The sequence below is a fragment of the Solanum tuberosum genome, unplaced genomic scaffold, assembly GCF_000226075.1.
Source record: "Solanum tuberosum cultivar DM 1-3 516 R44 unplaced genomic scaffold, SolTub_3.0 scf00047, whole genome shotgun sequence".
NCBI classification, from domain to species: Eukaryota; Viridiplantae; Streptophyta; class Magnoliopsida; order Solanales; family Solanaceae; genus Solanum; species Solanum tuberosum.
Window position 1 is genome coordinate 1,921,296 of NW_006238973.1, and position 12,514 is coordinate 1,933,809.

A 12,514-nucleotide genomic window follows, 5' to 3' on the forward strand; every position below is an offset into this window, starting at 1 on the left:
TTTTTTCATACAGAAATTTGCACAAATATGATCTTTTCTTTTTATGTTTCCGCCGGAAAATTCAGTGTTGTCGTTGCTGGTGAGTATAATCAGCGGCTACAACCCCTAATCTTCTTCCCCCATTTATGCGCAATTGAATTCGACCCGACGAGATGGGCTTTTCAAGTAAGGCCCAATTAATTAGGGCACAGTATAAGAAGAGCAGCATTAACATGAAAATAGCACAAATCTCATTAGTTTAAGTATGAGGCGGCGGTGAGAGCTTTAGGGAGTTTCAATGGGTGGTTTTGCCACTCTCTTGTTATTCTCCGCCACCGATGATCACTCAAAATTATTGCACAAAACCACCCTTTTGGTGAAATTTCACTAGACTTTCCTCTGTTCCTAATTGCTGTTACTCTCTCAGTCCCAATTTATCAGGCTATGAAGATTTGAAAGAATTTGTCTTCTTCGGAAGATGAATCAGACACATTTTCCATTGAGCTGGAAAAAAACTGTATCTTGGCGTGGCAGCTCAGATGGGTCTGTGAGAAGTGGAGGAGAAAGTATTCTTTTCTGTCTCATAAGGCTAACTGATGATTGCAGCAATGACGGTTTTTTTTTTAAAGCTTTTTGGTTGTCTGAGAAAAGGCGAATCTGAGCCTAATCTTATTAGTTTAAGTCTGAGGCTGTGTGAAAGCAGAGAGCTTTAGGGAGTTCCAATGGGTGGTTTTGCCGCTCTCTGTCATTCTCCGCTGCCCATAATCACTCAAATGATTACAAAAAACACCCTTTTGTTTGTTACTCCCTCTGTTTCTTTTGTTTGCTATTTCCTACGTTTCAAATAATCTTCAATGAAGAATTGAAGTTTTTTGTCTTCTTTGGAAGATGAAACAGACATATATTCTCATTGAGCTAGAAAAGACTCTATCTTGGTGTGCAGATGGGTCCGTGAGAAGTGGAGGAGAAAGCTCCATTTTTGGTCTTCCTTTTCTGTCTCATAAGTTGGCTAACTGATGCTTGTAGCCATAATGTTTTTTTTAAGTTTGGTTTTTTCCTGAGAGAAGGCGAATAGCCTATTCCAACAACAAAAACAGCATGCCCAGTATAAGCTTACCGAGTTCCTAGAGGTGCTTTTTCCATACGAGTGTGCCTAAAAATGTTTTCTTTTGACTAGAACTCTATGAATGTCAACGTCTATTTTTGAGTTTCTTTGTTTTGATAAATATGTTCCTTTTTTATATTTAAAACTACCCTATTTTTCAATTATAATGAATAGGGAAGCACTTTCTCTGAGATAAGTGTGCCTTAATGTCATCCCTTGTTTTTGAACTCTGTATAGTAATTACAAAGCCTGTGCCCAGATATGTATTCCTTTGTCTAGAAATCTAGGCATTTGAGTACTAACATATATTTTTGAGTTACTTTGTTGCGGATATGCTTAGTTTTCTTATAGGTGAAAGTTCATAATTTCGTCAACCTGACCTGTTGTAGTTTAAACTGTAATTTGATTGTTCATTTTTTAACATGATGTAATACAACTGCATCAATTTATGCAGGAGCACCACAGTTAGTGTTAGAATACAAGCCAAATCATAAATCTTTTGTGAGCAAGACAGTGTATTTATAAATCATATTGGGAGTAAGATCATTTTATAGTTTATGCAAATTTTGCAGTTATTGCTTGTTTTGTGGATACCACTAATTTTTGAGGTTTTTTCCGTCCTATCTAGGTTTTTTTTGGGCACACTAGTGATTGACCTCATTAACTAAACAATAAATCAATACTTCTAGTCTTTGTTCTGTGCATGAAGGAATTCAAATCCTAGATGATGAGTAATTTAAGTAAGCCATGGATTAACATCCAAATGAAGTTTTTGTCATAGTTACTCTGATAGATGACCTCTATTGTCAAGACTACTTTAGAAGAAGTTTCACTAGTTGATTTTATGCTTCATTTTGTCAGGTTCTCTTTCCTGCTATGTATTATCGGTACAAGATGTCATACTTCTTGTTTTATGTTATGTATTATCTTAGGAGTGTTTATACTTCTTACTGCTCTCCTTATATTCAATTTGTTTACTATATGCATGAAATATTTCATCCTAAATGAAATTCAAGTAAGCCATGGATTAGCATCCAAATGAAGCTTTTTTGTCATAGTTACTCTGATAGATGAGGCCTCTATTAGCACTATGTTGTCACAATTACTTATCTAAAGAAGTTTCACTAGGTGATTTTTATGCTTCATTTTGTCAGTTTCTTGTTTTTGCTATGTATTATCTTTTAGGGGTTCTCTTCCATTGATAATGATCTTTACAAGAAGCCATACTTCTTATTGATCTCCTTCAATCAATTTGTTTACTTGATAATTGATTGAAGAAGCCATACTTGATAATTCATGCAAGAAGCCATACTTGATAATTCATATTGATCTCCTTCAATCAATTTGTTTACTTGGTGCATGAAGCAATTCATCCTAAATGATGAGTAATTCAAGTAAGCCATGGATCAACATCCAAATGATGCTTTTTGTCATAGTTACTCTGATAGATGAGGCCTCTATTTAGCTCTGTTATCACTACTACTTGTCTAAAAATATTGTTATACTAGGTCTATTTTATGTACTTAATCAGCTTCTTGCTGCTGCTATGTATTCTAATTGAAAGGGTCTAACATTATTGAAGTATGAAAATAGATAATTGTTTGTTATATGCAAAAAAGAATTGCAAAACAAGGCAACTTTGCCGAGGGGTTCTGTATTTGTTGATCCCCTCTTTTTCCCTGTTGCCGATATCATACTTGGACAAGATTGGAACGATTCTAGTTGATGAGCTAATATATGGTTCTAACCAGCTGATTCTTGCTTGACTACATTGTCTATCACTCTTGATTGGACGATTATATATTTCAAAAGTTCCTCTTTGTTGTTGTTTCAAATGTGTTCAATCAAAAACCTCTACTATTTTTATGAATACATCCCATGGCTTAGGGGCTTTGGTCCAGCGGTGAGAGTGCAACAATTGCTGTGTTATAGAGGTGCATGTCGTGAGTTTGAATTATCCCTTTGGTTTAGGGATAAGAGTGCAACAGTTGGTGTGTTAGATGCATGCCACAGATTTGAATTGTTAAGCTTGGTATTTAAGCAGAGAAAGACAGAGATGACTGGTGCAACGTAAAGTTTCAAACCGTGATCCATTTATGGGGATTTTATGGTTATTAAAAAACAAAAGTGAAATTTGTCTACTGTTTTTCTGAATATTGCTGATAATGTTCACAACTTCTAGAGCCAAGTGAGACCATATGTTCAGTTGGAAAAATTGGTAGAAAAGTAATTGTGTATGCAAGGGTAATACCTGGAGCTAGAGAAGTTCTTGATATAATTCGAAAAAAAGAGAATGTAAGTGAAGAAATTAAGGTAAAATGTTAAAAGATACTCCCTCCGTCCCTTTTTAGTTGTCCACTTTAGAAATGGCACACAGATTAAGGCAACAATGATTAGCACAGTGAAGTTACAATTTTACCCTTATGACAACTTTTCACTTTCAAAATTTACAACCACTTATTTGAATTCAAGTGAAATAAATTGGAGGGAAACAACATACACTTTTACAATTTTCAAGAAGTGTAAATAAGGGTATAATAGGAAAAAATTTGTTGTCCTTTCTTGATTTGTCAAAATGGACAACTAAATAGGGACAACCAAAAAAGGAAATATGGACAAGTAAATAGGGACGGAGGGAGTAATATGACAAACTAAAAAAGGAACAATCACTATCAAAATTATACAATGATTGATGTGCAAGAAATATTAAATAATACTGAAAGGGATGGAACAACAAGAAACTTCATGGAAAATTTTGGTAGCTCAGTTGATGGATTATCTTTTGTCGGTGTAATTTTGATTTCCACCTCATATGAAAGAATAAAGTGATACAGTTCATAACTACTATATCCAAGGTCATATCTTTGTGAAGTTAGTGCATCATGTCTTATCACCTATCCACAATATCCTTGTACCTTTGCATTGGAACACTAGTACATCTCATTTTTACATATTCAAACTATCTCGACCAAGAAAATTTGGAAACTATATTTTAAAAAAATCTAAAAATTGTAAATGTAAATCTTTGTTCTAAAGAAATTGTTTTTTTAATACTTTCAACAAGAAAAATTAATGAACTGGTAAAAAGATGGGAGTATTATAGTTCAAGTGTTGAGGGGACTATATAAGCAAAACCTAAGGGAAATGGACAAAGCAAAAAGCTCAAAAGGGAAAGAATGAGGCTTAAAGAGAGTTTAAGGATTTCTCATTGGAATGGTGGTTGCCACTCTCTACATCAGCCGATGATTTCTCCATTAATGTAAGAATTCCAACAACCCTTTTATCAATTTTGAACAGAGGGAATATATAATTATCAGCTTTGTTTGAAATGGGTTTCTATGACCTTTCAACTCTTTTTCTCTTTATTTTTTCTTTATACTTCTGCCTGAGCATTCAGTGTTGCTGGTGGGGGTGAGTATAATTGGTGTCTTTATAGAGGCGATGATGATTTTTGTCACTTTTTATTCCCTTTTGAGCTGATTAATTGAGCATTTGAGGTTATCCGATCTGTATCTTGGCGGGGCATACTGTTTTTTGCAGCCATGGCGTGGTTGGACCTTCTTTTTGCTCGAGCTTGACACAGATCTGAGCCTCAATTTACTGGTCTCTTCGTCCATTTCAATTGAGGGAGTATTATTAACAGCTTCAGGGGTACTATAAGCAAAAGTTCATAAATAAAAAATGAGGCTAACAGGTCTTTTGAGGATTTTTTTTGTTGAAAGGGTGGTTGACTCTCTCTGCATTCAGCCAATGCATTCTCCATACTGTAAGAAACCTAGCAACCCTTTTATCAATTTAAAATGGAGGAAGTATGTTAGTTTGTGTTTGGTCATATTTCATTGTGAAATTTGAAAATAATGTAGTGTTTGTTTTCAAAATGAAAAATTATATTTGAAAATTAGAGTTGTATTTTTCTATGAATACAAATTGGAGTCGTTTTTTACTTTTTGTGAGTAATTTGGAGTGAAAAAAGTAAAAATATCTTTTTTTTGTTTTTCAAATCCTATGGTTGAATTCCAAATTTTATGGCCAAACTTGTTTTTCGGAGTTCAACTCCAGAAATAATTGAAAAAATTTCATGGACAAACGTATCATCTCGTTTGGAATGTTGTTACATATTGTGGAGGACATGGATTAGGGAAGGAGGTTCGTAGGTAGTAGACTAGTAGTGCATTGTCTTGCGATCTTCCCATACTAGTGGTCATAATATTACTCATATAGTTTCTTGTGTTTTCATTTTGTTACTATTGGAAGTTTCTTGTACTTCGACTATCATATATTTTTGTAGTTACTGTTCAATATGTTTTGTTGCTCTTTCTGGACTGCTTTGGACTGTTTTTCTTAAGCCGAGAGTCTAGTGGAAACCACCTCTCTACCTCTAAAGTAGGGCTAAGATATGCATATACTCTACTCTCTCAAACCCCACCATGTGGGACTATACTGGGTATGTTGTTGTTGGATAATTTGTAATATATAGAGGTCTTAAATTGAACACATGAAAGAACATGACTATTATGAAAAGTCGATCTCTTAAGTTTTATAAATATAAGGACTCTCTGGAAGTAACCCAAAAAGAAAAATATGCATGTATATACAACGACTTTGTTGTATCTTGAAGGCAATTGCTTGTATTTTTCCCAATATGTATACGGGCAATATCTCTTTAAGGAAAGCGATTCTTCATGCCTTAAAGCCATCTTCTTCTTCAATTATATTTCCTATAATTTTGCTAACAGTTGCTTTTATTGCTTCGGATGGCTTGGAAGAGGCGATGATGATTCTTGTAACTTTATTCCCTTCTGAGCTGATTAATTGAGCATTGGAGGTTATCCGACCCGTATCTTGGCGGAGCATGCTGGTTTTTGCAGCCATGGCGTGGTTGGACTCTCTTTATACTCTAGTTTAACACAGATCTGAGCCTCAATGCACTGGTCTCTTCGTCAATTTAAAACTGAGGGAGTAGTATTACCAGCTTCAGGGTACTATAAGAATGAGGCTAACAGGGAGTTTGAGGATTTTCGTTGAAAGGGTGGTTGCCTCTCTCTGCAGTCAGTCAATGATTTCTCCATTATTGTAAGAATCCCAACAACCCTCTTATCAATTTTAAACAGAGAAAGTATATGATTATCAACTTTTGTTTGAAATGGGTTTCTATATGCCCTTCCAACTCTTTTTTTCAACTCCTTTTTAATGCTTCCGCCGGATCATTGATTGTTGCCACTGGAGCTGAGAATAATTGGACAGCTTGAAAGAGGCAATGATGATTTTTGCCAATGTTTATTCCCTTCTGAGCTGATTAATCGGGCATTTGAGGTTATCCAACCCGTATATTGGCGGGGCATGCTCCCAGATTTTCTGGTGGCTTATGCAGCCATGGCGTGGTTGGAATCTCTTATTGCCTGAGCTTAACACAAATCTGAGCCTCAAATTTTTCTCTGTTCAGCTTGGCTTTTTTTGTTATATTTAGGGTATGTTTGGTATGAAGGAAAAATGTTATCGAGAGTTGAGATACAAAAAACAAAAAGCTCAGAAGGGAATGAATGAGGCTACAAAGAGTTGAGGATTTTTCATTGAAAGGGTGGTTGCCTCTCTCAGCATTCAGCCAATGATTTCTCCATTACTGTAAGGATCCCAACAACCCTTTTATCAATTTTAAACGGAGGGAGTATATAAATAACAGCTTGTTTGGATTGTTGTTACATATTGTTTCAGAGGTTTTTATGCCCTTCAGCTCTTCTTTTCAACTCCTTTTTAATGCTTCTGCCGGAGCATTGAATGTTGCCGGTGGAAGCTATGGTGGTGAGTATAATCGGATGGTTTGAAAGAGGCGATGATGATCTTTGTCAATTTTATTCCCTTCTAAGCTGATTAATTGAGCATTTAAGGTTATCCAACCCGTATCTTGGTGGGGCATGCTGGTTTATGCAGCCATGGCGTGGTTGACTCTCTTTTTGCTCGATCTTAACACAGATCTGAGCCTCAATTTAGCGGTCTCTTTGTTAATTTTAACTGAGGGAGTATTGTTAACAGCTTCAGGGTACTATAAACAAAAGCTTAGAAGGAAAAGAATGAGGCTAACAGTGAGTTTGAGGATTTTTCATTGGAAGGGTGGCTGCCTCTCTCTGCTTTCAGCCAGTGATTTCCCCATTACTGTAACAATCCCAACAGCCTTTTTATCGATTTTAAACAGAGGAAGTATATAATTAACAGCTTTTGTTTGAAATGGGTTTCTATGCCTTTGAACTTTTTTTTTTCTTTTTTTTAATGCTTCTGCCGGAGCATTGATTGTTGCCGGTGGAGCTGGTGGAAGCAATGGTGCTGAGTATAATCGGACGGCTTGAAAGAGGCGATGATGATTTTTGCCAATTTTTATTCCCTTCTGTGCTGATTAATTGGGCATTTTGATGTTATCTGACCCGTATCTTGGCGGGGTATGCTCCCAGATTTTCTGGTGGTTTTTGCAGCCATGGCGTGGTTGGACTCTCTTGTTGCCCAAGCTTAACACAGATCTGAGTCTCAATTTTTCTCTATTCCGCTTGGGCTCTTTTTTGCTTAATGTTAAGGGTGTGTTTGGTATGAAGGAAAATGTTTTCGAGAGGTGAGAAACAAAAAGCAAAAAGCTCAGAAGGGAGAGTGAGGCCACAGAGAGTTGAAGATTTTTCATTGAAAGGGTGGTTGCCTCTCTCAACATTCAGCCAATGATATCTCCATTACTGTAAGGATCCCAACAACCCTTTTATCTGTTTTAAACGGAGGGAGTACATAAATAACAGCTTGTTTGGATTGTTGTTACATATTGTTTTAAGGGTTTCTATGCCCTTCAACTCTTTTTTTCAACTCCTTTTTAATGCTTCCGCCGGAGCATTGAATGTTGCCGGTGGAAGCGATGTTGGTGAGTATAATCGGACGGCTTGAAAGAGGTGATGATGATTTTTGCCAATTTTTGTTCCCTTATGAGCTGATTAGTCGGGCATTTGAGATTATCAGACCCGTATCTTGGCGGGGCATGCCACCAACTTTTCTGGTGGTTTTTGCAGCCATGGCATGGTTGGACTCTCCTTTTGCCCAAGCTGAGCTGATTAATCGGGCATTTGAGGTTATCAGACTCGTATCTTGGTGGGCCACCAGTTTTTCTTGTGGTTTTTGCAGCCATGGCGTGGTTGGACTCTCCTTTTGCCCAAGCTTAACACAGATCTGAGTCTCAATTTTTCTCTATTCAGCTTTGGGTTTTTTTTTTTTTGTTTAATATCAAGGGTGTGTTTGATATGAAAGAAAATGTTTTCAAGAGTTGAGAAACAAATGTCAAAAATCTCAGTAGGGAAAGAATGAGGCTACAGAGAGTTGAGGATTTTTCATTGTAAGGGTGGTTGCCGCTCTCTGCATCAGCCAATTATTTCTCCCTTGATGTAAGAACCCCAACAACCCTTTTATAAATTTTAGGAAAAACTACCTAATTAGACACACACACACACACACACACACACACACACACACACACACACACACATATATATACCTTATCAATCTAACCTATACTTCCTTGCTGTGACCATACAGTGCATTCTCTTTTCTCTAATGCTTCTGCCGGAGCATTGATTGTTGCTGGTGGAAGCGATGGTGCTGAGTATAATCGGATGGCTTAAAAAAGGCAATGATGATTTTTGCCGATGTTTATTCCTTTCTGAGCTCTGATTAATTGGGCATTTGAGGTTATCCAAATTGTATCTTGGCGGGGCATGCTCCCAGATTTTCTGGTGGTTTTTGCAGCCATGGCGTTGTTGGACTCTCTTGTTTCCGGAGCTTAACACAAATCTGAGCCTCGATTTTTCTCTATTCAGCTTGGCTTTTTTTTGTTATATTTAGGGTGTGTTCCGTATGAAGGAAAATGTTTGAGTTGAGAAACAAAGCAAAAAGTTCAGAAGGGAATGAATGAGGCTACAGAGACTTGAGGATTTTTCATTGATAGGGTGGTTGCCTCTCTCAACATTCAGCCAATGATTTCCGTTACTGTAAGAATCCCAACAACCCTTTTATCTGTACAATATCAAAGATAAAAGAAAGAACACCCCTGAACTTGGCGCAAATTATCAATTTCGTCTCCGAACTATTGACAGCCTTAAAAAACACCCCTCTACTTGACTAACTAAACTTAGATACATCCTTGATCTGCCATATCAATGACTTAGCAAGCGGTCTCAAACTCTTGTAGGAGCATGAGACTCATAATAAAAAACCGAAATAAGTGTTGAAAACACCCCTAAACTTGACGAGAATTTAGGGGCGTATTTCACTCATGTTGCAAGATCGAGGGTGTATTTTAGTTCAATTAGTCATGTAAAGGAGTGTTTTTAAGGGTCTCAATTGTTTGGGGATGAAACTAATATTTCGCGCAGAGTTTAGGGGTGTTTTCAATACTGCTCTCTATATTAAAAGCATGAAAACCCTTAGAAATGTTGATTGACGTATATAATTAACAGCTCATTTGGATTGTTCTTACATATTGTTTAAAAGGGTTTCTATTCCCTTCAACTCATTTTTTAATGCTTCTGCTGGAGCACAGAATGTTGCCGGTGGAGCTGGTGGAAGCTATGGTGGTGAGTATAATTGGATGGTTTGAAAGAGACGATGATGAGTTTTGTTAATTTTTATTCCCTTCTGAGCTGATTAATCGAGCATTTGAGGTTATCCGACCTGTATCTTGGCGGGGCATGCTGGTTTTTGCAGCCATGGCGTGGTTGGACTCTCGTTTTGCTCGAGCTTAACACAGATCTGAGCCTCAATTTACCGGTCTCTTCGTTAAGTTTAACTTAGGGAGTATTATTAACAGCTTCAGGGTACTATAAGCAAAAGCTTAGAAGGAAAAGAATGAGGCTAACAGTGAGTTTGAGGATTTTTCATTTGAAGGGTGGTTGCCTCTCTCTGCTTTCAGCCAGTGATTTCCCCATTATTGTAAGAATCCCAACAACCTTCTTATTGATTTTAAACAGAGGAAGTATATAATTAACAGCTTTTGTTTGAAATGGGTTTCTATGCCTTTCAACTTTTTTTTTTCTTTTTTCTAATGCTTCTGCCGGAGCATTGATTTTTGTCGGTGGAGCTGGTGGAAGCAATGGTGCTGAGTATCATCGGATCGCTTGAAAGAGGCGATGATTTTTGCCAATTTTTATTCCCTTCTGTGCTGATTAATTGGACATTTGAGGTTATCAGACCAATATCTTGGCAGGGCATGCTCCCAGATTTTCTGGTGGTTTTTGCAGCCATGGCGTGGTTGAACTCTCTTGTTGCCCAAGCTTAACACAGATCTGAGTCTCAATTTTTCTCTATTCAGCTTGGGCTCTTTTTTGTTTGATATTAAGGTGTGTTTGGTATGAAGGAAAATGTTTTCGCGAGTTGAGAAACAAAAGTCAAAAAGCTCAGAAGGGAAAGAATGAAGCTACAGAGAGTTGAGGATTTTTCATTGAAAGGGTGGTTGCCGCTCTCTGCATCAGCCAATGATTCCTCCCTTACTGTAAGATCCCCAACAACCCTTTTATAAAATTTAAAAACGACCTAATTAGACATACATACATACCATATCAATCTAACCTATACTTCCATGCTGCGCTCATACAGTGCATTCTCTTTTCTCTAATGCTTCTGCCAGAGCATTGAGTGCTGCTGGTGGGGGTAGTGGAAACTGTGGGGTTGAGTATAATCGGTGACTTTAAAGAGGCAATGATGATTTTTGTCAACTTTTGATTTCTTTCTGAGCTGATTAATTGGGCATTTGAGATTATCCAACCCGTATCTTGGCGGGGCATGCTCCCAGCTTTTGCGGTGGTGGTGGTTTTTGCAGCTATGGCGTTTGTTGGACTCTCTTGTTGCCCAATCTTAACCAGATCTGAGCCTCAATTTTTCTCTATTCAGTTTGGATTTTTTTGGCTGTATTTAGGGTGTGTTTGGTATGAAGGAAAATGTTTTTGAGAGTTGAGAAACAAAAAGCAAAAACTCAGAAGGGAAAGAATGAGGCTATAGAGAGTGGAGGACTTTTTATTAAAAGGGTGGTTGCCTCTCTTAGCATTCAGCTAATAATTTCTCTACTGTAAGAATCCTAACAGCCCTTTTATCTATACTATATTAAAAGCATGAAGACCCTTGGGGCCTGTTTGGAAAGCCATCCTGGTAATTGTATTTGATGTAATTGGGTGTACATAGAGTTGAGGATTTTTCATTGAAAGGGTGGTTGCCTCTCTCTGCATTCATCCAATGATTTCTCTATCATTGTAAGAATCCCAACAACCCTTTTATCAATTTTAACGGAGGGAATGTATTATTAACAGCTTGCTTGGATTGTTGTTATATATCGTTTCAAAGGGCTTCTATGCCCTTCAACTCTTTTTTTTTTCTTTTCTTTTTTTTGAGGCTTCTGCCGGAGCATTGAGTGTTGCTGGTGGAGCTGAAAGCGGCACTGGTGAATATAATTGGTGGCTTTATAGAGGCGATGATGATTTTTACCAATTTTATTCCCTTCTGAGCTGATTATTCAGGCATTTGAGGTTAACTGACCCGTACCTTGGCAGGGCATGCCACCAGATTTTCTGGTGGTTTTTGCAGCCATGGCGTTATTCGACTCTCTTTTTGCCTGAGCTCAACACAGATCTGAGCCTCACTTTCTCTGTCAGTTTAGGGAAACAAAAGGTTAGGAAAATGGACAAAGCAAATGCTTTAAAGGGATAGAATGAGGCTACAGAGAGTTGAGGACTTCTCATTGAATGGGTGATTGCCTCTCTCTATATTGAGCCAATGATTTCTCCATTACGGTAAGAAACCCAACTATCCTTCTATCAATTTTAATGGAGAGAGTGGAGTGTATTATTAACAGCTTGCTTGGATTGTTGTTATATTGTCAAAGGGTTTCTATGCCCTTGCAACTCTTTTTTTTTCTTTTCTTTTTTTAATGCTTCCGCCGGAGCATTGAATGTTGCTGGTGGAGCTGGTGGAAGCAATGGTGGTGAGGATAATCGGCCGGTTTGAAAGAGGTGATGATGATTTATGTCAATTTTTGTTCCCTTCTGAGCTGATTAATCGGGCATTTGAGGTTATCCAGCCCGTATCTTGGCGGGGCATGCTCCCAGATTTTCTGGTGATTTTTGCAGCCATGGCGTGGTTGGACTCTCTTTGCTTGCACAGGTCTGAGCCTCAATTTACTGAACTCCATTACTGTATGAAACCCAATAACCCTTTTGTCAATTTTAAGTTTTAACAGACGGAGTATTCTAACATCTTCAGGGTACTATATAAACAAAAGTTCTGGGAAATGTATAAAGCAAAAGCTCAGAAGGGAAAGAATGAGGCTACAGGGATTTGAGGGTTTTTGTTCCAAGGGTGGTTTGCCTCTCACTGAAATTAGCCAATGATTTCTCCATTACTGTAGGAATCCCAACCACCCTT

General features: G+C 37.6%; 1 long non-coding RNA gene across 1 annotated transcript; it reads left to right on the forward strand.

Annotated features, from left to right (window-relative positions):
* The first annotated feature begins 3,729 nt into the window (after positions 1-3,729).
* On the forward strand, positions 3,730-7,068 carry LOC107059942 (uncharacterized). The gene is made up of 2 exons (XR_001473037.1): positions 3,730-4,850; positions 5,821-7,068. It is a non-coding gene; the product is annotated as an uncharacterized lncRNA (long non-coding RNA).
* The last annotated feature ends 5,446 nt before the right edge of the window (positions 7,069-12,514 follow it).